Source organism: Varanus komodoensis, unplaced genomic scaffold, assembly GCF_004798865.1.
Source record: "Varanus komodoensis strain SLA01 unplaced genomic scaffold, ASM479886v1 scaffold45, whole genome shotgun sequence".
NCBI classification, from domain to species: domain Eukaryota; kingdom Metazoa; phylum Chordata; class Lepidosauria; order Squamata; family Varanidae; genus Varanus; species Varanus komodoensis.
Genome location: NW_025336011.1, coordinates 2369915 through 2391276, shown reverse-complemented (window position 1 = coordinate 2391276; position 21362 = coordinate 2369915). Strand labels below are relative to the sequence as shown.

General features: G+C 42.5%; 1 protein-coding gene and 1 non-coding gene across 2 annotated transcripts in view; one reads left to right on the top strand and one right to left on the bottom strand.

The window, feature by feature from the left end:
• The window catches only part of SKAP1 (src kinase associated phosphoprotein 1), a 345184-nt gene that overhangs the window by 150942 nt on the left and 172880 nt on the right, over window positions 1–21362 (top strand). The window lies entirely within an intron of this gene.
• TRNAP-UGG lies at window positions 1502–1573 on the bottom strand. The gene has a single exon. It is a non-coding gene; the product is annotated as a tRNA-Pro (tRNA).

Genomic DNA, 21362 nt, shown 5'->3' with positions numbered 1-21362 from the left:
GATGCCATTCCTTTCTTCTCTCTTTTTCTCTCTTAATTCGTTTTAATTGTGAAAGCTCCTTGTGTGTCTGTATTTTTCCCAGGATTAACTGCTAAATCCGGTGTGCTCCTTTTTGTAAATCATCTTATTTCTACTAAACATCCGCTCCCCTGAAAGGACTCCGCAGAATCCCATAAAACATTATTTATCTGTGTGCGTTAGCCACACGCCACTGTAATTTCCAAAATAAATGCTGGGTGTAAATTGTTGTTTATGTCAGAGCCTGACTGTCTTTATGAGAAACAAAAGTGAAAATGGGAAATCTTCACAGGTTTTTTATTTCTTCCGCTGAAGCCTCTCCTGCATGAAGAGAGGGGGTCTGAGTACACGCACGCTTGGTGGAGTGCTGTAATGAAAAGCTATAAAGACTAGTGACTGAACACCTAGTATTAGGGAATTGTCTCTGTAGAAGGTGGCTGCCTTTTGAAAACTGGGACCCCAATTTTCATAACACAGCAAATTCATGTTAGCTTGGAGACATATAAGACCATCTTTTGCCACTGGAAAAACAAAGAGTCATGTGGCATCTTAAAAGGCAGATAAATTTATTGTGGCATAAGTTTTTGTGGCCTAGAGTCCACTTCATCAGTCGTAAGTGCATCTGATGAAGTGGGCTATAGTCCATGAACTCCACTGTCATAAGAAATGTATTAGGCTTCAAGGTGCCACAAGACTGTTCATTGTGTTTGCTGGAGCAGACTAATATGGCAACTCCTCTGGATTGATTTTCAGTAAGTTTGTGGGGCCAGGAAGAATATTCAAGCACTTTCCTTTATTGAATTTGTTTTAAAACTTTCAGATGTACCATTTCTTAATTTGGGGCTTGTTGCTTTGCCCCTCTGTCTCAACATTTTCAAATAATCCTGCTGCTTTATTTAAGGAACTTAAAAGTATAAAGTTTGCTGTTAACGTCATTTGTCTTACAATTAATCAACAATGCTTAGGACTTAAATGTTTTTAAAAAATGAGTCTGAGGCCCTCTAAACAGTGTTTTAAAATATTCATAACCGAGCTAAATTCAAGTTCATATGTTCTACCATATGTAAAATGTAAGTGATGGAGTGCAGGGGAGTGGAGGCAGTCACATGTGTGTTGTGTATGACAGTCATCATGCTCAAGCTCCTAAATCACAGTGGCACTTTTGGAAAGAGTCTTCTCCCTGAAGAAATTCTGGATGTTAATCCCAAGAGAATGAGGTCGGTTGAGGGGAGGGGGGATACCCACTAGTGATTGACTTCCCTTGCCAGTCAAGTCAGAATGTTGACATTCTTTGGCTCAATTGCTACAGATTTCCACCATCTCCTCAACCCTGTGCCCTTTTGCTTAAAATGTCCACACGGCCCCATATATACAAACACAGAAACACAGCGAGTCAGAAGGGGTCTCTAGGGCCATCTAGTCTGACCCCTGGGTCTAGCTGGCTCCGCTCATGACATGCCTACCATGTGCATATCCAAAAGAAGGGCTCGTCCGGGATTTGAACCCAGGACCTCTCGCACCCAAAGCGAGAATCATACCCCTAGACCAACGAGCCAGCTATATGCAAAACCACAGGTCAAGATCTTGCTTAGGAAAGGAGCCCTTGCACTGGAGTGTCCATTTTGTTCTCTGCATGAAGTAATCCTCTTTTGCTGCAAGTGCATGTTTTTCACATCAGTGCCAGTCTTTGCTAATACTAAATGGGCAGTTTTTTCTACTCTTTCCCTTTCCTCTTCCTTTCTTTTTCCAAATAGGGTTTCTAGCAAAGCAAGGCAGCCATATGATCAGGCAAAATGCCTTGGGGTGCAATCCCATGCATGCATAGACCAAAAAGGTTGTGCAGTTCCCACTTTACACACATGTTTAAACATTTTTGAGTGAATTGAACTGTAGGGGAATGTATAAACATAAAGGTGTGTGTGCATGCACACACTCATATTCTGGGGTGTACATGTACCCACATGTGGCCTTTATTCCAAAGATGCCCCCCAAATTTCTGCCTAGCCAATTTCCCTGCTCCTTGTTCTATCCAGTCCCTTTCCCAGTTCAGAAAAAAGTGATCTGTAACAAGAACACTGAAGTGGTGTGTGTGTTAGTAACTGCCCCTGAACCTTAAGCCAGCAACACCCTTGGGGCCAAAAATGTCATACTGTCTTGAGATGTACACATACATGCATATATGTCAGCTTGCCCCATATGAGAGGACAGATAAGATTGAGGACGGTGTGTACATCTGAAACGCATCTTGCAAAGCTTAATACAGTGCATAAAGAATCTACCGTGACTGTTTTTAAAATGCAGTGCCTGTCTGCAGCTGTAATTTGAGATATGCTGATATTTAGGAGATGCTGAGAAGTTATCATTGATCACCTGAACCATTCCGATGAGCATCGTGAGTCATGTTCCAAGTCCTTCCTCTAGTGGTTTCTCTTGCATCCTCATCTTTCCAGAAGCAGATTGAAGTATTCCTGCTTTGAGAGCCTGCTCAGTATCCTGACACTGATTTCACTTGCTAAGAACAAGCATGCCTTATTCTTCTCATTTTTGCCCATGCGACTAGTACTAGCTAGAATTAAAGTAATCTATGTGTTTTGATATACAACATTTACTAGTTGTTTTTTTAAAGGCAAGGAAGGGAATTCAGTAGAGGTTTATACATTTCTGAATATGAATTGAAAGAAACAAACTATGGGTGTGGGCAGAGGAATATAACCTGGTTGTGTCTTTGGAAGAATATGATTGGAGGTGTATCTGGACTTGTTTTGCATCATATCAATTGATACTGTTATAACAGAAGTCCAAATAAACTTCTCAATAGATGGTACATTACCCCAGCAAAGCTTAATGTAATGTATCCAAACTGTAATCAGTACTGTTAGAAGGGATGTGATCAGATTGGACAATACTTCCATCTTTGGTGGAAATGTTCAACAATGCAGGAGTTTTGGAGAAATTGATTTGGTAAAACCAATGTTACCTCCTAAAGCTATCCCTCTTCATTGTTCTGAATCTAATGATTCTGGCTCTTGTATAAAGACCATCTTAAGCAATTGTATACAGCAGTGGGTTTGTTTACAGCAAATTCAAAACCTTCAACAAGTCATCTGTGATTCTATGATTATGTACATATTTATTGATAAGTATAACAAACAAGGAGAAGACTCCTGCGAGTCCCTTGGACTGCAAGGCAATCAAACCAGTCAGTCCTAGAGGAGATCAACCCTGACTGCACTTTAGAAGGCCAGATACTGAAGATGAAACTCAAATACTTTGGCCACCTAATGAGAAGGAAGGACTCACTGGAGAAGACCCTAATGCTGGGAACAATTGAAGGCAAATGGAGAAGGGGACGGCAGAGAATGAGGTGGCTGGATGGAGTCACTGAAGCAGTTGGTGTGAGCGTAAGTGGACTCCGGGGGCTGGTGGAGGACAGGAAGAACTGGAGGAGTGGTGTCCATGGGGTCGCAATGGGTCGGACACGACTTTGCGACTAACAACAACATAGCAAACAAGGGTTCCTTTAGGACAAACAAAATAAAGGTGATTAGGCCTCTCCCAATCAACTTTTCGGCTTTATTTTCACATTATAGTGGTGCTTCTGTGTTTAAAAGGATCTGATGTATGCAGAGGCAATATGCCTCAGGTTACCATTTGCTGGGGACAGACAACAAGCATGACTACCCACATCTTATCCTACTTGTAACTTCCCAAGGACATTGCCACTGGTCAATGGTTAGCCACTGTTTAAAACGGAGTACTGGAACAGATGGATGTTTAATCTGATGTAAGATGGCAGTTCCTACATTCTTTCTGTTTATAATAAGAAGGGACAGGGGGATTAGAATAGAATATAAAAGTCACTTATGCTTTTCTTTGTCTTCCTTCCAGAGTGCCTTGTCTAAAATGACAAAAATGTCTGTTTTAAAATAAAACGTTTACAGTCCAATCCTGCATGTTCTTCTGAGCAAAGCTCTACCATGTTCAATGGTGCCTTCTCCTTAATAAGTATATTTAGGCAGAATCCAGCAGGTTGTTAATTCCCCTGCATAAGACCCATGAAAATGAAAATGTGTAGACATATCCATCTATCTACCAGTAACTGTGCATTATGGATTCTTATCAGGATAGCCAGAAGACTAATACCAAGGCAGTGAAGGCTGAAAAGGGAGGGATGGAGGAACTACATGCAGAAGCTCACACACTGAAAAACAGAAATACACATAGAAAAGTCAGTAACCCAATATGAATCTATCCACCCTCCCCCCCACCCCCCCACACACACACACTTGAAAGTTGCTGTGTTGCTGCTACAGGTTAACCCAGTCCCACGGTATCAATGGAGAATCCGTGGTTATTTCCACATTTGAGACGTTGTTTAAATAGCTCTTTGTCTCCTCCATGTTGTTGATCCAGGAAATATTCCTTCCAATTAGCCTCTTGCTTACAGGAACTGCATTGCTTGGTTGGTTTTGTTTTGTTTTTAAAGGCCTATTGCTCAAAGATCACAGTTTAATTCCACCACTGTCACCTCCACTCTTTTTGCCTCTGTTGACTTGGTTTAAAAATTAACCTTAACAGGAAATAAGCTGGCCCAGATGTGAGAGATTGAGGGAGAGAAGTATTTACGACCTGTCAGAAAGATAAAGATAGAGATGAATCCAAAGCCGACTGGGTTGTTGGGGGTGGGTGGGGAGGAAGTGTTTATGGCTCCATCTGCTGGCATTTTCAATACGATGGCACCTGGTTTTATGGCAGCAGCCTCTATTGCAACTTCCTCCCATTTGGGGGCTAATCAGCTCATTGCAAGATGTTATCACACATACCATGATGAGTTGCCCCTTTGTCTGGGCAGAGAAGGTGGTTGTATTGTTTAACAGAAGTAGACAAAGAATATGGACACTTTTAAGGCAGAAGGCCTAAAAAAAACTCGTTTCTGCTTTGCTCTACCACCCCCCCTCCCGCCCCCACCCATGGAATGTAATAAGTTGTTATTTAATCTCTCTTTTTGGTGACAGATGAGAACTCCTTTGTAGGTTTAGACACAGAATTTTCTTGTCCCATGACAGTTATAGGTTCCAGTTGTAATGTGTTACAGTAGTTGCATGCATATGAAAGTGAACCTGGCTTTACCACCCTGTGAAAAAGCCACTTTTCCTGTATAGAAAAGGTTTGCATTATCACCACAACCCACTTATTGTAGGGTTATCTGAGAGTTGTTCAACCATCATACAAACCATGAAACCGGGGTTAAAAGATATGACTAACCATGGCCACCATCCTCTATGGGTTGAATATTCAAAATGGCAGCCTGCCTGCACAGCAACCAACCATGGACTAAATAAGCTATGGTGAGCTGTGCTGATTAAACAAACTGACCCACAGTGTCCTATGATAAAATAGTCTAGATCTAGGTCTCATTTATCTTTCCTGGCACAGTCGATGACCCCCAGAGCAACCATATATACCCACAACTGTGCATACTTTTATTTTTAAGATAGAATTCATCTTGCACCTGATTGGTGAGTTGTGCAAATCAAGTTCTCATAAAGTCATGTATTTTATACAAAGTCTTCTGTGTCTTCTTCTCAAGGACCTAGATAGATAACTGAAGTATCTGTTCCACTTATTGTCTCTCCTCCAACTTCCCATTCTATTGGGCATGCTGGGAGTGTCAAAACATGGCAGCAGCCTGTTACGTCCCTCCAGCCACTCTCTCTTTAATTTTAAACATGGAAGAAGAGTATAAAGAAAGGAGAGGAATCTCACCCTCTTTCAAACAGCAGCTTTAAAAAAAATCTATAATGAGAAAAGCGGCATAGCCAGTAGGAACCCCTTGCTCTGCCAAGCAAGTCAAACTGGTTTGGCCCTCCTACCCAATAGCAACTCTTACCTTGTGTGTTGTGGGGACATAATTGCAAATCCTGAAATTTGGGCAAATCCTAACTGGCAGCAAACAACCTAAAGTACTTCTTTAGTGAATGCATAATGTAAGGAATTCTTTAACACCGGATTTGGTGATGTGATGGCCAATAGTTTAGACTCTAGAGGTTTAATGAGCCATTAGACAAAAACATGAAGGATAGGTCATTCAGTGGATACTACTTAGCATGGCTGTGTGGAACCTGTAGATTTAAAGGCAGCATACCTGTGAATAGAAGCTATTGGGAACAATAGCAAGAAGGGACAATACTTGTACTGTCTACTTCTAGGAGTCAACTTCTAGGATTCCCAGTGAAATCTGATTGGTGAATCTGGGAAATGGGATGCTAGCCTTAGATGGACCTTTGGTCTGATCCAGCAGGGCTCATCATATGTTTATTTTTAAAAACCCATTATTACATTTATATCCTGCCTGTTTTCCTCTTACAAGGTGGCATATGTGGTACTCCTCCTCTGCATTTTATCCTCACAACAACTGCACAGGGGAGGTAGATTGAGAGTCACTGACTGGACCAAAACTGTCCACTATGCTTCATGGCCCATTAGGAACTAGAAACTAAATCTCCTGTGTTGCTTTTGATACTTTAACCTCTAAACCATACTGGTTCTTGTTCCTCACCCATTCTGTGTATTTTCTGTTCCAACTAGGGTGGCCATGTGCCCCACTTTCTGGAGGTCAGCCCTCTGTTTGAAGGTTTAAAGTCCAATTTAAAGACGAGTTCAAATCTAATTGAAAGATAAGCAATCATAAGGAGGGGGAGAATCCAGGGACCTTGCAGTTGCCCATCAACAGTGAACATTTGGAAAGCAGACAATAGGCAGGCACACAGATCACAATCTTCTTCACTATGACTAGATGTGCTATATTTCTGTTTAAATGATAGGAATCATTTTTAAATATGTGTCTCCATGTTTAAGATATTCACATTTTATACAACTAAGGGTTGTATCCATTCTTAGTCCTACTTAGAGCAGATTCATGGAACGAATGGTACAAGTTTGATTAACATCAGCCTCAACCCTATATTCTCTTTTGTCCTTTTAGCCACCCTACTTCCAACACGTCCCTCTCAGCATTCCAAAGGATTTCCTATGAACAAAGCTTTGCAAGCAGAATGGCTTTCTTGCTCCTCTCCTTCTTGAGGACTACTTTTCTTTTTTCTTCTCTCTCTCTCTCTCTCTCTCTCTCTCTCTCTCTCTCTCTCTCTCTTATTAATGACTCCACTGTGTAGTGGAAAATTGCAAGTTGAATGGGGATTGTTTCCTCCTTGCATCTGAAAAGAGTTTGAGCCATTCCCCCACCACCACCTCTGAGGAATACTCTTAATGGGCTCCGTAAATTTGGTTGAATCAGGGTCAGCCCCATGCATTAAGCTCTTTAATAGCAGGAAAAGATTATACCATAAAACTGTGCACTTGGAGAATTATCTTTCTTTCCTTCATCCACTGGCTTTACAGGAGGCAAGCTGGGTTTTGAATAACCTCATTTTTACAGGTTGGTGCAGGGAGGGCTGACCAAACTGGAGCCTAGGGCAAGGAAGACACAAGCAGATTTCTTGGGGGTGGGAGGCTATCATAATGGGGACAAGCTTCCAGCAATGTTTTCCTGGACCCAGGATAAAAATAACAATATAAAACCAATTCCAGTCTTCTCAAACACTTAAGGAATGAAAGAAAATGTAACGTTTTGCTTCTGAAATAGCTTTTATCACTTGCCTATTTCATTTTACTGGGTTTCTTCTACTTGACAAAATAATGATTTATCAAAGTTACTTTCCTATTTGTTTTGTTGTAGTTGATTTCACTTTGTAGTGGGCTTATATGGACTCATGTTTTTGATCTCTTGGAACTGCTAGTGCCTGGACCAGTTTTACTCATTTCTTCCCTGCTTTATGGAGTGAGAAAGCTCATCAGATTTTACATCTTTAGACAAAAACTACTACAGCAGTGTTCTGTGCCCCATCCTCCTACCTGTACCTGCACGGACAAGTGGAGCACTGGAAGAGTTCCTGCAGATAAAGGAGCTACAGGAACAGGACACTATATGGTGGACCCTTGAGCATTGTGTTGCCTCTAAGGAAGGAGGCTGTGAATTCGGATGCTGGAGGGGTGGCACAGTTGCCCATGATTGCCATATTTTTAGCCCAACAGGACTTAGTTTTTACTATCTGTACCAGGGAGCTTTGCATTTTATTTCTTTCATTCTTTAAGTAATCGGTATGCTACTTCATCGAATGACTCCAGAGCAAAGTTTGCCAGAATTTACTTCCCAAGGCAAATTATGAAGATTTCATAGTAAGAACTGGAGTAGGTCACTGGAAGAAGAAAGTCACTGAGACCCATTCTTGTCTGTGCACAGGGAGAAAAAGGACTTGCTTCTCTTCTTCATGGACAAAGAGGCAATCTGAGTAGCAAAGGAAGAGAGTTGGCCTCCTCCTCCATTGACTATATATTATTGTCTTGGGTGTGTGAGAATTTTTATATGTGTGAGTGTGTATGTGAATGTTTGTATGGATGGATGCACCTGTGTGAGGTGTGTGGCTTCCAGCCAGTATCAGACAAGGCCCTGGGAACAAAAAATGTTGTGGACGTGTGCTCCAAAGGAACTAGGCAAGAGCAAATCAGTTTGGGTCCTATCTGTATCATTTTTGCATATGTTCCACCATCTCAGTTTTGCAGTAATTTGTGATTTAAATTCTCTTTCTCAATCTGTCTTGCATTTAAATAAGCTATTTAAAAACTTATTTTCTCTCAGAATACATACAGATTGCAAAATTTATTTTGATGCTTCTTTTAAACTGAAGACTGTGTCAAAATATTTGGGAGGTGCCAAAGTTAGCAGTAAGTTAGCTTCAATCCACATGTTATTTCAAGAGTGGCCAACAGGTCAATTTGCATTGGAAAGATCAAATTCTTCAAGCATCTCTTCAAGGAATGCATGCTGTTTCAGCACCTGTCTCCTCCATAACCCTTTTAGGTTTATTACTTCATGTCTAGCTAAAATCACTGGGGCCCACAGAGAATCTATGAGGCTACACCTTCCAAATAATGGTTGCCACATCCTACTGTGAGTAAGTAAAGGAACTGCGGGCTACAGGCATGGCTGCTTCCATGTATTCTCCCTCCAGTTTTGTCTTCTGCACTCTCCCTTGTCTGCTCTGGTACAGCTAGTAGAGCAAGCATGGCATATAGTATCACATCAATTACACAATGATCTGTTTTCTCACACTTAGCTGATTCTATGGGGGAAAGCCAGACTTAAATTTTCTAAGAAGATTTTATGTAATGGGTACGGATGGATGGATAAGTTGATTTTTCTCTTGGATCAATTTGTGGGTGTTGGTGATGAGTTTTTGTCATTATTGATTTTGTGTGCCAATATGATTTCCCCACAAGAACTGAATGGCAATACTTGCTGTTATAACATCTGTTAGAATCCAGGGTTGGCCTTGCTGCTTTTGCAGCTTCAGAGCCTCCTTTGCTGTGGAAGCACTTATGGAAGTTGATCATTTATATTGACCCTTGATCCATGTTTATGAACACTTATTTATGAATAAATATGATACACAGGGTATTAAGTAGGAAAGGAATAGGGAACTGAACTGTGCTGTATAGTTAGATGATGAATTGCTGTTTTCACATATGTGCCACAGATATTGATGGATCTTAAGTTATGTCTTAGTCAGCAAATACTTTTGTTTTTGTGTTTATTGGATGCCACTAATTTTTAAAATAAGGGTTTGTCTGCTACTTGATGGAGTCATAATACCACAAGTGTTTATCTTGTTCACACCTTTTTGCAAAGTCCAAGAGTTGCTTCTTTTGTGGGGGAGGTCACAATATGGATAAACCGAGTACTGGAGAGCCCTCTAATATTTACTGATGCACAAGATCTTTTTAAATTTACCTGATGCTTATAAGTTAGCATGAGGTCGGCATAAATGGATTTTACATCCCTTTTTGTCAGCCAAAGACTGATACTACAATATTGGAAAGGTAGCCCACTCCTGAGAACCTAGCAATACCTTCAGCATTTGAACAGGTGGTACTTAGACACTACCTGAAGAATTGTAGTTCTTCTTTGTGGTCTCTGCACATCACACATATGGGCTCTGGGCCTGTGTGGAGCATCTTGTAGGGAAGATTCTATAGCTGAGAAAGTTTTGGCCGGAACTTCTCCTCCATCCTCGGTATATAGGAGAGATCCCCACCCATTCCCTCAGTTCCTCTTTGTCAAACATTGTGATGCCTTGAGAAATTATTTTCTTTATATCTTTAACAATTTTGGCCTTTTCTCCTGACCTCTTCTAATAGCTGTTTCTTATCTTGAAATCTAGTTGTTTCATATTTATTCATTCCTTATCTGTTTACTCTAAATTGACCATTGGCACTTAAGATGCCTTTATGAAAGTGTATCTACTGTGGAAGCAAACGCTCACAGGCTGATGCTCATCCATGGTCCCATCTGTCTCTTCTCCAGATGCAACTGTGGGAACCCAAGACCTCCCCTCTAAATCAGCAAACGTGGGCCATACTCAGAACAAGTCCTGAGAATAGCCCTGTCTCTTGGACTGGAAATATGTGCAAGGTTCAGGAGAAGGACATGACCTTCCTGTTCCAGCTCATGGCTGAATTCTATAATCACGGAACTGGTCCAGGGTAGGTTGTGTTGTGTTGTGTTGTGAATGGTCCACACCAGTACCAAAGAAGACCACTACCTGGATTTGATAAGGAGGCACATTAGTCCTCCTTTGGGACTGTGGGTAGCTACCAGACTATCATGGCACCAGCTATTTTTCTGGGAAATGATCAACTCCCTTTGTGAGAATTTACCCAAAAGGAGCTTTCCAGAGTATTCCAGACAGAAGGAGTGCACCTCTCCCAATGCACCTCAGTAAATCAACAGCACCAAGCACCAGACAGACTGCAATTTGAGGGCAATTTGGCATGGTGGCATTGAAGAGATACATCTGGCTGCATTTGCCTGGTCTGTCACAGGAGGTCCACTCCCAGATTGGAGACCTGCCATTTGATGGGGATAGCCTCTTCAATTCGAAGACTAGCAAGTGAATGGACGCCATCAAAAAGGCACTGACAATTGTGAGATGGATAGAATTCTAGCATCAACTTGTAAGTGTCTCTGTTCCAACCAGTCTTCTTTTCCACCTTGACTGCTATTCTCAGTAGCAATTGTCATCTGGCTTCATCAGATACTATCAAGGGTGCAGGCCTTGGAAGCTTACAGGTGCCTGTGATGACTATCTCATCAGACTGGCCCCTTTTCTCAACCCCTTTTGTTTGACAAATTATCTTCCTTCTCCCACATAGGAAACAATAACTTTGGGTGCCTGTATCTTATCTATTGTGGAATGGAGATAAGGGATTGAGTTTGTTGCCATCCCACTTCTTAGTAATACAAAAAGTATGGTACCAACCACGTCATTAATTCACTGCTTTCAAAGGGCACTACAGAGTGAGTCCCCCTGTCTCAACTCCAGTAAAGCTTCTGCTCCAGATACTTTATGGTATCAAAGCAGGATGGAAAGTTTTGACTGATCCTGGATCTCAGAGTCATCAGCTCCTTCATTACACTGAAGAAATTCTGCATTCTTGTGTTGTGCAATATGCTACCATTACTGCAAGAACGAGGCTGCTTTGGCTCAATAGATCTGAAAGAAACTTATTTCCACATCTTCACAGAGAACAGGAGTTTCCTGTTTATCCAGGTCAGGAAAGAGGCCTTCCAATTTTCTGTTTTACTCTTTGGATTGTCCACAGTCTGAAGAATTTTCACCAAGTGTATGGCAGTAGCCTGTTCCCACTTATACCTACAGGGGGTCCAGGATTGCCCCTAGCTGGATGACTGGCTGATTGTGGCACATCAAGAGTAAGAAAAGACTTAGTCAATTGCTAGTACTTACTTACTTACTTACTTACTTACTTACTTACTTACTTACTTACTTACTTACTTATTTATTTATAGAATTTGTATGCTGACCAATTACTTGCATCTCTGGATGGCTTACAGCGTAAATAAATTGACAACCCACTCTGGCTGCAAGTTAATAAAAATACAACAGTAAAATTCAATATTAAGACATACTGAAATATTGATTAAATAAAAAGGTCTTCACCTGGCGCCGAAAAACATATAATGACGGCACCAGGCGGATCTTTCTGGGGAGCACATTCCATAGTCAGGGCACCACCGCAGAGAAGGACTCCTCCGGGTGCTCTGTCTCCTAACATCTTTCACAGAGAGTTCCCGGTGGAGGGCTTCTGTTGCCAATCTCAGGGGGTGGGAGGGCAAATAGGGAAAAAGGCATTCCTTTAGGTATCCTGGTCCCAAGCCATTTAGGGCTTTATAGGTAATAACCAGCACCTTGAATTGAGCCTGGACTTTGATGGAGCTGATAGAGGATTGAGGTTATATGATAATAATGCCCAGTCCCCGACAGCATCCTGGCAGCTCTATTTTGCACCATCTGAAGTATCCGGAATGTTTTTTATTTATTTTATTTATTTATTAAAACATTTTTATGCCGCCCCATTCGCCGAAGCCTCGGGGCGGCTTACAACATTGATAAAACAATAAGTTAAAATCCATATAAAATAATCTTAATTAAAACACACATTATAAAATAAGCCACCCTGGCCAGATAAAATTCAATTGTATTTAGCATTTAAAATGTTGCTTAAATAAAAAGGTCTTAGCCTGGCGCCGAAAAACAAATAACGACGGCGCCAGGCGGACCTCTCTGGGGAGCGCATTCCATAACTTAGGCGCCACCGCTGAGAAAGCCCTTCTCCGAGTAGCCACCCTCCTAATTTCTCTCACGGAGGGCTCCCGGAGAAGGGCCTCTCCCGCCGATCTCAGGGGGCGACTGGGCAAATATGGATGTAAGCGCTCCTTCAGGTAACCAGGACCCAAGCCGTTTAGGGCTTTATAGGTCATTACCAACACCTTGAATTGGGCCCGGACTTCAATGGGGAGCCAGTGAAGCTGACGGAGAACTGGCGTCATGTGAACATAACGTCCAGTCCCCGTCAGCAGCCTGGCAGCTCTATTCTGAACCAATTGAAGTATCCGGACCGTCTTCAAGGGTAGCCCCACGTAGAGCGCGTTACAGAAGTCAAGACGGGAAGTCACCAGCGCATGAGTCACTGTTGCAAGGCAGTCGTACTCCAGGTAGGGGCGCAGCTGATGAATCAGCCGAAGCTGGAGGAAAGCGCTCCTTGCCGCTGTTGTCACCTGAGCTTCAAGTGAAAGCTCCGGGTCGAGGAGCACTCCCAAGCTGCGGACCTTGTCCCTAGGAGGGAGTGCAACCCCATTCAGGACAAGGTTCAGGTCACCTTCTCCGAAGCCCGAACCGCCAACCAACAGGACCTCCGTCTTGTCTGGATTGAGCTTCAGTTTATTGGCCCTCATCCAGCCAGTTTTCAAGGGCAGCCCCACGTAAAGCGTGTTACAGAAATCCAACCGGGAAGTAACCGATGTGTGTGTTACTGTTGCTAGGCAATCCTCCTCCAGGTAGGGACGCAGCTGATAGATTAGTCGAAGCTGAAGGAAAGTGCTCTTTGCCACCGCTGTTGCTTGGGCTTCCAAGGACAGCTCCGGGTTGAGGAACACTCCCAAGCTCTTGATTACATGAGATGGGGCTTTGTATAAACTTGGAAATTTTTATTTTCTCCTTCTCTCAGTTGATCTGCCCAATCTCCATTGGGGCCCGCCTTGAATCAAATCCAGAAAAACTGTATCTCCCAGAACAGAGTGTCAGTGCTGATCAATATGGCCAACAGGCTGTGCAGGCACAGGTCATCACTGCCTTCCAGATCCAATAGCTCCTTGATCTCATGGCAGCAGTGGTCATGGTAGTGCCATGTCCAGGCTCTGGAAGTATTTTCTCCAGCTGTAGCTTGTCCATACATCCCATCCCATGGATGACCCTTGACAAACTTGTCTCAGGATGCCAAATTCTGTCCAGAGAAGTCTTGATGCACAACTGCAGTTTCACCAAGGAGACTTCATTCCCCACCCCCAGAACCAACATTTGCAATGACTGTGGATACCTCCCTGTCCAGATGGGAAGCCTGAAGATCCAAGGGACGTGGAACAAGTTCAAACCCACAAGCATATGCATCATGTGGAAAAACTTGTGAAGAAGAAAGCTCTCTTGGTTTTTCAAATGTTGCTCTCTCTTCACCATGTACAGATTGCTGCAGATAATACCAAAGTTGTCTTTTATATCAATAAACAGGGAGGCACCTGGTCTGTTCCTCTGGCCTGTGTAGCCATTCAGATCTGGAAGTGGTGTGTTGGCAGGGACATCACTCTTATGGCAACCCATGTTGCTGGTATCAGCTACACCTTAGCTGACACTCTCAGCCACATGAACTTTGGCATCCATTACTGGCAATTGAACACCAACATATCAAAGAAGATCCCCAGCTCATGGGGAACACCAGTTGTTGAACTGTTTGCCAGATGGGGCAATACAGTATGCCAGAGCCTCTGCTCTTGCACAAGAGATGACCAAGTCTCTCCGGGAAACACTTTTCTACTGTATTGGTCAGGAACATTGTTTTACCTATTTCCCCCCTTTCTTCTGATGATGAGAGTGCTAGCAAAGGTTAACTGGGACAAAAGAAACTACATCATTATAACTCCATGATGGTCCAGGCAGCCATTGTTAGCCCCACCGCTCCAAATGATGAACCAAACCTTTCTTCAGTTCCCATTAGATCAGGGGAGACATAAGCACCCTATGCCTCTCAGCCTGGAGGACCCTCCTCTAGATAGGTTCATCACCCTTGCTGAGGGGCTGCATTCAATACTGCATGCTGCCTTGAAGCCCTCTACCAAGAGGTCCTATGCTGCAAAGTGCCTTCTCTTCTTTTGCACTGCAAGAGGGCTTCAATCCATATCAGTGCATGATAGAACAACTCAACTCTCTTTCAGTGGGGGGTTAAAGATATTGCCCATCCATATCCACCTGGCAGCAATTTCAGTCTTCCACATACCAATTCAAGGTTCACTGGTTTTTTCTCAACCCATCTCGGCAATTTCTCCAGGTCTCAGGAACACTGCTTCACCAACTTGCTCTTTAACGCTGAACTGGAGGCTCTCTGTCATTCTGCAGTCCTCCTTGCAAAGAAACCATTTGAACCCATGGCAACAGTCTGTCTACTCCTACTGTCCTGAAAGGTAGCACTTACTTCAGCCTGCTGCTCCAGTGAGATATGTGCTCTTATGGTGGGTCCTTCATACCTTGTCTTCCATAGAGACAAAGTGGTGCTGCATCTGGACCCGTCTTCCCTTCCCAAGTTTATGTCGTCTTTGCATTTCAACTAAGACATTGTTTTACCAGCTTTTTTTTTTTTTTTGCTTCCCTATTGAATCCAATAGAATCAGCTTTACATACTCTGAACACTTATAGAGCATGTGCATTGTACCATTGCAAGGACTGAGTTTTTTTGCTATTCTCAGAAACTTTGCATTTGCTACGGTAGCAAGAACAAAGGTCTTTCTGTCTCTTCTCAAAGACTAGTAGCCTGGGTGGTACAATCACCCTGGCTTATGAGCTTGCGGGTCTACAAATCTCAGGAACCCTAAAGGCTCACTGTAATCAGGCAATGGCAATGTCTTACTCTGCTCTGCATGCTGGAATTCCTCTATCAGAGCTCTGCAGAGCAGCCACCTGGTCTACCCCATCAACATTTATGAAACACTGCAGGCTTGATGTTTGTTCCAGAGCAGATTGCGCCTTTGGAAGAGCAGTCCTCTCTTCAGTTCTCCCATAATGATACTGACCTGCCTCCAGAAAGTTAAGCTTGCTAATCACCCAAATGTATGATATACAAAGACCACAAAGAAGAAAAGCAGGTTGTTTACCTGTAACTATCATTCTTTGAGTAGTCATCCATGTATTCCCACAATTCACCCGCCATCTCCTCTTTGTTGTCTATACTGACATGTTTACTTAAGACATAGAAATTGATTTCAACTGGTATTGATGTCAGTCTGTGGGATCCTCCTTCAGTTCCAAGGCTACAAGGTCAGTCTCATATAAATGGAGGGAACCTCTTCCATATATCATCACAAACTCTCAGCTGTAGAGTCTTCCATACAAGATGCTCCATGCAAGCACAGAACCCATATGTTTAAATGGATAGATGACTACTTGAAGAATGAGAGTTACAAGTAAGCAACCTGCTGGAATTCTTGACCTCATGTACATGCCTCCCCCACCCCCCATGCACAACTAAGGCTTCCAGCTTTCCTGGGGAGCAAGAATTTTTGTTAAACCAAATTTATATAAAGTTGAGATTTCCAAGCAAGCCAAATATTTTTAGTGCTATATGCAATTCACAAGACTTGTCTTTTGTATCTTTTCACCTTTTGCTTTGTTGTTGATGGTGAAAAACAGCAACAAAAATGTTCTTTTGAAAGATGTTATCTTGATCAAAAATGTGAACAAAACATAGAATTTGCATCTGCTTGTAGAATTTCCAGGAATATAACAGGAAGATTTGCTTTGTAAATTGCTTGACTGGATGGGAAAATATAGGGGGCAATTTCAGAACTTCCTTTTATTTCCTTAAGCAACTGTCTACTCATCTGCAGTCATTTTTCATTTCTCAGTCTCACTTGCAACTGGCTTGTTTCACACACACTCCCTTTCTATTCCAGAAAAATAAATTTTTATTTAGAAAAGAAACAACAAACAAAGTGAAGACTGGATTGTGAAAGGATTGTGCTGTAGGGAAGGAAGAAAAATCTGGAGTAGATTTCTTTAGGAGAGAGGGAAAGACTGTCTTTCTTAGCCTTTTAAATTCTGATTATGAAAACAGAAGATTACTATGTTGTGCTGTGGATTGCCAGGGAAGTGGAGGTAATGCTCACTTTTCAGAAAAAGACCTGCGGGTGTCTGAGACTTAAAAAAACTGTATCAACTATTGTTATTAGCCCTTCTTAATTGTGTGGGAAGGCTGGGCAAGCTTCTACTTTCCAAAGTATTATTGCTATATTTTTGCTTGCTAGTAAAATATTTTGTCTACTAAACCCAGATATAGTTTGTGGACTCCTGCTCAATGGTTTAATTAGCCACTGTGATTCTCCTCTGCTTCTGTCATGGCCTAGACTCTGTGCAGCTCTAAGTAAACAGTGCACGCTTTCCCCCAGGCTGTACCGACTTTGCACTGTGAGTTCATGAGCACGAATCACAGGGGCTTAGCTATTTGTATCCACGAACAGCCATGGTTGATGCAACAGCCATACAGTGGGTAGCAAAGTGGCCAAGGTTGCTGATGACACTCATTTTTTTAGGGTGGTTAAAACTAAAGGGCTGGGAGAATGGGTTCAAAATGGCAAATGCAGTTCAGTAAAAGTGAGTGCAGAGTAATGAATGTTGGGCAAAAAATGCCAACTTCAAGGATATACTGACGGGATCTGAGCTAGCAGTGACTAAGCAAGAAAAGGATCTTGGGCTAGTGGTTTTTCATGAGGCTACACTTAGACTACTGTGCCCAGTTCTAGTTGCCTTACCTAAAAAAGGACATTCTTGAGTTGGAAAAAGTACAGAGACGGGGAACAAAAATGATCAGGGGGCTGGAGCAACTCCCCAGTTGTAAGCACCCGACAATAACTGGGACTGTTCAGCTTCAAAGAAAGGTAAGTAAGAGGAGATATGATAGAGGTGTTTAAACTAATGCACAATGTAGAGAAAGTGTTGAGGGAGAAAACGGTGATGTAGAGAAAGTGGTGAGGGAGACCATTAAGCTTAATGTGGGAGGTTTCGCACAGATAAAAGGAATTTCTTCTTCACACAGCGTATAGTTAAACAATGGAATTTGCTGCCACGGGAGGTGCTGATGGCCACCAATCTGGATGGCTTGAAAAGGGGGACTGTAGGGATTCGTGTCTATGTGCTACCTCCTTTACCAGAGATGGCATGCCTGCATACCCCAGTTGCTGAGGAATTGGGCAGGCAGAGATCTTGCACCCATTCTGCTTGGGGAATCCTGTAGGTGGCTGTTTGTCACTGTGTGTACAGAGTGCTGTACTAGGTGGGCCTTGAGTCTGATCTAACATGGCTTTTCTTATGTTCTTAAACGCTAAATGGGTTGTTTGGGCTATTGAGGCCACCTGGGACTCTAGTGACAAGGATGGAGCTGGGAGCACCCCAGATTGTTCTGGATTTGTTAGGCCTCTCAGTCTACAAGATATTACCATAATATCCTGAAGGAGTGTCTTTCTGAAAGATTATGAAGTTTAGTCAATCTTACGCAGCATGTGGTGCTGTTGCAACAGTGTGCCAGCAATATAACTGCTTTCTGGGGTCACCTTGCCTACAATGTCTCCCTTCGGGGTAGGGCCCTTTCCTCAAAACATGGCAGCAAGGAGTGAAATGATGCCAGAAACCTGTGAAAGTTCTGTCACCACTACTGTAGCAGCAAAAAGTATTTTAAAAGGCTAGCCCTGCGAGGAGGAGAAAAGAAAATGGGATGCTCAGAGGAGGACACCTGCCTTCCCTCAGGTAGGCAATGCCTTGTGCTAGCCATGCTTCTGTCTTCCTCAAGAATGAGAATGCACGGGAAGCATAAAATCCCTGTTTTCTCTTTCTAATTGTTGCTTATTCTAGCATTGAACTCAGCAGCAGCTTCCACAAATATTTGCACCGTTAATATTACAAGGTGCCAAAGAGCCCTGGAGAACAACGTCGTTGAAAAATCCCAGGAAGGAACATCTATCGCACCTGTAATTTTCCCCTAGTTGCCATGGCGATAATCTCTTCTGTGGAACAGTTATTGGGTGAGGAGAGAGGATGAACAATAACATTGCCAACTGATGATAGTCAAATTTCTGGGCAAATGAAGCTGGAATCCATTCCCATAAAGATACGGATGGATAAACCTCACAGATTCTGCTCCTGACTAAAATTTGGATTTGTTTATTATATCTGGTTTATTTAATCCAACTTCTGAATTATTTACCAACAAGGGTCCTCCTGTTCCATTCCTGGTGTGTTAGCATTCATCAGTGATGCCACTAGTCCATGGTGGCCTACAAGACTTCAACACAATCCAAGTGACATCAAGCCCAGGGAAGGGTGAGATGCTGACATGATTTGGCTGTTCTCAGACCTGAAATATATTGAGTAAAAATGAGAGCTCATACCTTGAGCATGGGCAGAATGCCCCCTAGTTTCTCCTAGGTGAGAACAAGATTTAGCATTTATATAATACAGTTGGAATTTGCCTCAAAATCTTTTAGCATGAATTACTCCTGTTCATTATTCCAGTCAGCTTGTTCACTTCCATGGCACTACATTCTCCCTCCCACCTGAATTTCCATTTTTCTGCATGAGTCACCATTCTGTAACCAGTGAACACTTAGTCTCAACTGAGCTGCTTTGAGGATTTCCCTCTGTTCCCTTTTAGACCCTTTTTTCTAAGGTTTTTTGTATCTCAGCAAGCCCTGGGGGCTCAGGTCTTCCTACGCCTCCCTCTTGTTTATGGATGCCACTCTTTGGGCTACATAACTAGTGGCACATCCCTCTGAACTTTGGAAGTAGAGCGAGAGCTTCCCTCTTATCCAACAAACTCTAACAAACCTGGAAGAGGAGAACGTCCTTCCAGACTTTCAGAGTGGCTTGGTCCCTGGCAAGCTCCTTCTCTTACTTTTCTTCTTCAGGCACTCTGAACAGTCAGTCCTTGATGTGATTGCGCATGTGAATGCACATGGCCTCAGTGGCAGAGGGAAAAGGAAAACATGCACAGGCTTTCCTGCGGAGCAGTACACTCAGCAAGCCCAGCCTTCCATCAGACCTGTAATAGCTTCAAGGTGGGAGAAGGGAGAGAGATAAAAAATGGCGAGTGTTTAAATTGTTAATGGGTTTCATGTTCTTGTCACTGTCGAAGGTTTGTTCCCCTTTTATAAACTCATAGTTTTCGGCTGACATTGCCTTTATGTGAGCTATCAGCTAGGCGGTGATGGTGTTCCCGTGTTAGACCGTTACTGCCGGATTGTATTTGCAGTAAAGGAGGAGAATGGATGCCGTAAATCCTATGAGTAGAGATTTAGGGTCCTGCTAAGCTGCAGTTTTAGACCCATGTTGTAAGGAAGTCCATTCTCCTCCGCTAGAATTACACCCCTCAGAACATTTCTTCTCCCATCACTGATCAACAATATCCATGGAGCAGGTGATTTTTTCCCCCCTCCAAAGGCACTTTATACAGTTAATTCAGTTTAAAGGAGCTGAACAGAGTGATGGTGGGAAGGCCTTTTCCACATGCCGGAAGCACAGGCTTAGCTGCAGTGTACAGTTCAATCCCTACTTTTTAAAATGCTACTGCAGAATTTTTTCATCTCCAGAATAAAATAGTGAGATATAATAATCAGGAAACAAAGCAATACATTCAAATTTCCAGGAAGATAAGCAATATATATTAACTCTTTCAATACTGTAATATTACAATGCAGTTGCACCTCAGGCTTTTGCTACCCAGGGAGAAAGTCGATAAAACTTACTGAGTCATTAGCTTTTTTTTCTATAAAAGGATATTAAATCTTTTCTTAATATTGCAGTTATTTAACATTATGGAGTAAGAAGATGATCATGTTGATGATTTTTGTGCACTCAGCAAAATTGGTTACAAATGCACATCAGTTTAAAAGTGATCATGCCCAGCAGTTTTGCATAGGGCCTTGAACTGAGAGAACTGTAGCAACAGTTGTAGGGGAATAAGCATATACCATACCAGTGTGGTTCTTGTACTCTTGAAGGCTTTTTATCAGACCCCTCAAGTATACAGCCTCTTTATGTCTCTGGACTATGGTTATTAAGTACAGCAGGTGTTTGCTTAAAGAATGTTATAAGGTTCTTCTACATGTATTTGCAGACGCCAGAAAGAACAGAAAGGATTTTGATAACAGTATGCAAGGGGTAGCCTGATTCAGTGTTATTTCTACAACATGTTGTTGGGCTTACAGTGGATCACATTCTCATACCCTTAACTGGTGCATCCACCACCACAGCTGTGGGGTAATATCAACCGGTCTTCCTTTTTCCTATAAACCCCTTTGTCGTCCTGCAACACAGCCAGATTCAATCTCACTTTTCACCAGCCTTTACTAATACTGGATATGTAACTTCTTAAGTATTTCAAAAGCAAGGGTTGCAAGTCAGCCATTCTCAACGAAAAAAATAATACTTGCATCATTTCAGATGTTTCCATTAATAAGTAGATCACATCCTGAATAATTGGATTGGTTATTGGTTTTCATGATATCAAAAAGGACCCAAAGGGAATTAACACTATATAAAGCAGGGGTCTCAAACTCAACTTACGTGGGGGCCGCTGGAAGTAGAGTCTCGGTGAGGCTGGGCCACATCAAGTATTCC